General features: G+C 40.8%; 1 protein-coding gene across 3 annotated transcripts in view; it reads left to right on the forward strand.

Moving 5' to 3' along the window:
- LOC307075013 (shaker-related potassium channel tsha2) overlaps window positions 1-2820 on the forward strand; it is a 69297-nt gene extending 66477 nt beyond the window's left edge. For all 3 annotated transcript variants that reach the window (XM_079735487.1, XM_079735488.1, XM_079735486.1), the window contains one exon: window positions 33-2820. The gene's annotated coding sequence lies outside the window, so the exon portion shown is untranslated. The remainder of the gene's footprint in view (window positions 1-32) is intronic.
- The last annotated feature ends 2048 nt before the right edge of the window (window positions 2821-4868 follow it).

Below are 4868 nucleotides of genomic sequence, written 5' to 3' on the forward strand. Positions count from 1 at the left end.
TTATTAATATTCCATGTTCTTGTTGTTTTCAGGGGGAAGAAAAAGACGAATCCTCCCTCCCCCCGATGTGGCAGTTGGAAACCATGACGACGTACGGCTGCCAGCTACGACACAGCCCCTCCCCCAGCCAGTCGTCCCCCTCCCCGCCCCCCACTGAGAGGAAGACTTCCCCCGTCTCCCATCATCTCCCCGTTCTTCGGAGGCAATGTAATAAAACGGTGACTAAACTGACGCGCTGAGAGACAGCCCTTTTTCCCTTTTTCGATTTTTTCCGGTTGGAAAAACTCAACCCACACAGTGGTGACATCACGAAAGGCAGTTGGTCAGCGGCGGCCCACTTGAGACACGGCCGAGAGAGTAACATGAAACATCGACGCTTCTACGTGTATTTTAAGTATTTTCCTTTCTTCGTCGGCTACGGAACCACTTATGTGTCGCGAACGGTTTGCCCTTCGGGATTTGTTTTTCGAGCAGCGGTTGTGTTGTGTGGCGCTCTCTCTGTACATCGCACATCGTGTCGCACACAAAACATTGTAGCATGCTTGTAAAACATAAGAGCATGTGACCAGAGAGAGAACGAAAAGGCGAAGTACTCGTGTGTTAGGAGCTCAGAAAATCAACGGCTAGCGTTACTCGTCTGAGCGGTGTGAACAGCAACAGATCACTCATGTAGAGTATATTAGTTGTAAAATAATTTATCTCTTTTGTTTGGCGGCTGTGGGGGTGGTAGAGCTCTATTTTTTAAAGTATCATATATGTTTTATATGGAATAGGGATTGTTTGGGCAGGTGAATGATTGTTTGCTAAAGTATTAGCAATTGTTTTAATTATTTTGTCTTTTTTTACTTTCCTTCCATGATTTGCCTTGATACCCAGTGGTCGACGGCCAGAATGAAGAAAATGGTGGCAATCCACAGTGGAAAAAAAAACGAATTAGCATTTTTTTTGTTCTACGAATGTTGGCTCAGTACCGGGGGAAATTACACGTGCGGAAACACAAAAACCTTTAAATCGCAGGTTCATAAACATTTTTTTCTTTTTCTTTTAATGATGTGAATGTTTCCGTCCGTCGTGGGTTTAGGTTTGATCGGAATGCTGTATATTTTATTGCTAGCATCTACCTCAGTGTCAGGCAGCTGCTGCCAAAGTTTGAACACCTGAATGACATCACCGTTTTGAAGGATTATCAGCCCAACTGCCCAACACTTTTCGAAAGCCTTGGTGATTCTACGATCAACACCGGTTCTGACTCATAAGCGCTTTCAGATCGACCTGCCAGAGTATTAGGGGTGTAACGGTACACTGAAGTCACGGTTCGGTTCATACCTCGGTTCAGACATCACGGTTCGGTATGAGTTCGGTACAATGAAGGGAAAAGAAAAAGCAAAAATGCAGAAGGCAATTATTTTTTGTTGTCTCAGGTTGTACCACCTAGTGTCATACAGGGTTAGGGGGTTCTCCCCTGAGCTAGCTGCAACAGCCTGAACTGTGTAATCTAAACAGTAAACAACAAACAGTATCCCACATCACCTCCAGACTCCATCCGTTACTTGTAAACAAAATAAGACAATCAGCTATAAACTGAAAATTCAGCATGTCTTATTTAGGAAAGCGCAAAGTACATAGAATTTGCGCATTTCCACCGGAGGGTGCGGGTCGGTTCGGTGCGGCTCGGTGGAGTAGTGAAGGTGCGGTTCGGTGCAGTTCAGTTACGGCTCGCGTTTCCACCGCCGATAGTACCCTTATCGCGCAAACTTTGGTGTGTCATTTTCTTCAATTAACGAAGCTTTCGCCGTTGTCCAGAAATACCTCGCGGGTAATGCGTTTGTTTATTAACCCCCTGTCTCACGGAAGTTCGATTCTGTCGACCAATCAACGGACGGCGTGGGTAGCTCGAACTTGCCGGCACCCTTTCAGGCGTCTCAGTTGTCCCTGAAGATCGCGTATCTACATTAGTTCGGCGTTACATTAATTAATTTGCACGCCAGTTTTATTTAATTTTATGCTGTGTATTCTCCGTGTAAATCCATGCACCGAATCGTGGCGTCCGTACCGATTCAGTTCAATACGAATACATGTATCGTTACACCCCTACAGAGTATCAACCTTTACTATTTTTACCGTCATCGCAAAATAGCACAATATAGCACGTAATATAAATCCCCTGTAATGTATGAAAACGCAAGAAACTGATGAGCTGTGATCGAATAATAGTGATGGTATTTCATATATTCGGTGTAATATGTACATATATACAATTATTCTCAAATGGCGTTAAAACCAAGCATCAATTGTTTAACGATGGCCCATCAAGCAATTTGCTTTAGTCATTCTGTCTACTTGGTTTGATAAGACGCACACACTGGATTGTGTGTGTACTCAACTGTGCTGTAGTGAAGATTGTGTGTGTGTGTGTGTGTGTGTGTGTGTGTGTGTGTGTGTGTGTGTGTGTGTGTGTGTGTGTGTGTGTGTGTGTGTGTGCATGCGTGTGTGCGTGCGTGCGTGTGTGTGTGTGTGTGTGTGTGTGTGCGTGTGTGTGTGCTTGTGATCCACCTAAACCCTATTTGAAATTCACAGCATCTATGTTCACCGTTTAAGCCTAAAATCATTTCATGCCTCATTATCGACCATCAAGTTCAGCCTGGCAGAAAATACCATCTGTATTTTCGTTTTCTTTTACTTTTGTATCCCTTTCTGCCCCTTTTCTGTGCAACACTGGGAACCACGAATGAGACATACTTTTAAGATGTTCTGAACATCGTTCTGATTGTTTTTTTGGACCTTTAATATTTTTTTACAAAATAAATCTTTAATTTCTCAAATTCATTCTCCATGTGTGGCTGCCTCAACTGACGTGTTTGTAGTGTGTGCAGTACATGTGTGTGTGTGTGTGTGTGTGTGTGTGTGTGTGTGTGTGACAGACCTCAACATAGACTATAGACATAGACAAGTCCTCTATTTTGATGGGTTCACTGAAAGCAGGGCTGGTTTTCACAGGCCTACCACCAAGTCTCCTGAGAAACGATTTAAGCGAAATACAGCCAAACAAAAATGGATACCAAGAAACGGGAATTGGCAAAGGGATAGAAAATGCGTCATGAATTATGTTGATGTTGTGCGGAGTGTAAGTTTTGACGAGCGTACTCATGGCTGAGGGTTGAAGAGGTGCGGTGGATGGGGGTGAGCGTCCGAGACAAACTCAATGACAGCATCTCCATCTGTTCCGGCGTCATCATGCTCCCCACACCGCTGCACTTTAGGTATTCATAATAATAATGTTTTATTTTTAGATAATGGGGAAGACACTGTGTGTGTATATGTATTAATATATATATATGAAGATATGTGTATATATATGTGTATATATATATGTTTATATATGTATGTACATGTATATATGCATATGTATGTATATGTTTATATGTACATATATATATATGTGTGTATATGAATATATGTATCCATGTGTAAATGTATATGCATGTATATGTATACATATATGCAGGGTGCGATTTGTGAAAAAACCAGAGGGGGGGATAATTTTGAGAAACATTTTAAAATGTTTCAAAATGAAGACGGACCCTGTGTATTTTGGTTGTTAATTATTACGATGTAATGGTGAAAATACTTTGGGTGGGGGGGATAATTTTTATCCCCACCGAGGATAAAAATAATTCAGCAGAGGGTAGGACGTGTAAACCAGAGGGGGGGATAATCCCCACCATCCCCACCGGCAAATCGCACCCTGCATATATGTATGTATGCATATGTATATGTCTACATATATGTTTGTATATATATATGTTTGTACATAGGAAAGAATGAATATAAGGAATATAAACATAAACATATAACTGTATTGTGTCTGCGGGGAGAAAAAAAACTACTTTATTTAAGAAACTGCTGTATCCCAAGTCATTGATCCACAAGCAATAATGCATGACTTATCAGTATCAGATTGTAGAATGGCTGGTCGTCCATAACCTATACACAACTAATAGTGCCTTAATCATAACTCTGTAACCATGACATATTCTGGGTAAATAAAGTGTCTAGAATTAGATTAGCACAGTTTGGGAAGTAGACAGCTGACTTTGGTAACATAGACATGTAATGGAAATGTAAAAATAATGTATTCATGTAAAAAGTATACGTTGAATGTACAGTCATGAGTCTTCCTGGGTGGTCCTTTGCAAAGAGAGCAAAAAGCAAATAAGAGCTCAAATTTTTTATTCAGTTTTTTTTTTCTTGCCAGAAGCAGGAGTTCCTTAGAATTTCTGGTATGTTCCGGTAAGCCAATGACATGACATTTTTCTCAGCCAATCCGGCATAACGACTGCTTTCTCTAAATTTGTTAGAGGTCTGAACAATCTATGCGAACCCTCAAGCTGTCTTGACTTATATGTAATAACATAATAATAATTACAAACTTTGCTGTTTTAACCTTTTTCTTTGCTTCATTTAAGGAAGAAACAGCAATCTTAGCTACGTTCTGTGAAGCCCGGATTTCAGTGAGGAAAACATAAAATAAAATACTGTTCACATTGTCTAAATCACAAAACGACTCGTTGAAACCTGAAACGGCTAATTAGTTGAGCTATTTTTCTCGGTGTGAAATTGTGTTGTTTAAGTAAAGTTCAGACAGTTTGACATTTCCTAACATGACCTGGGCCAGAGTCTGGTATCGTTTACATTTGTGCATTATTTACAGCACTGGATTTCACACATCTGAGTATAAGGTGTGTTGTTTGAGTTATTTACCTCGAAAGCCTTTAAAGCTACACTGTATGCATTCAGGTGGTGTATTGTCTTGTTGTTGCTTAGCTATCGAGATTTGTCCCTTAGGCTATTTTTAAACCATATAATCC

This window comes from Pollachius pollachius, assembly GCF_949987615.1.
Source record: "Pollachius pollachius genome assembly, chromosome: 4".
Lineage (NCBI taxonomy): Eukaryota > Metazoa > Chordata > Actinopteri > Gadiformes > Gadidae > Pollachius > Pollachius pollachius.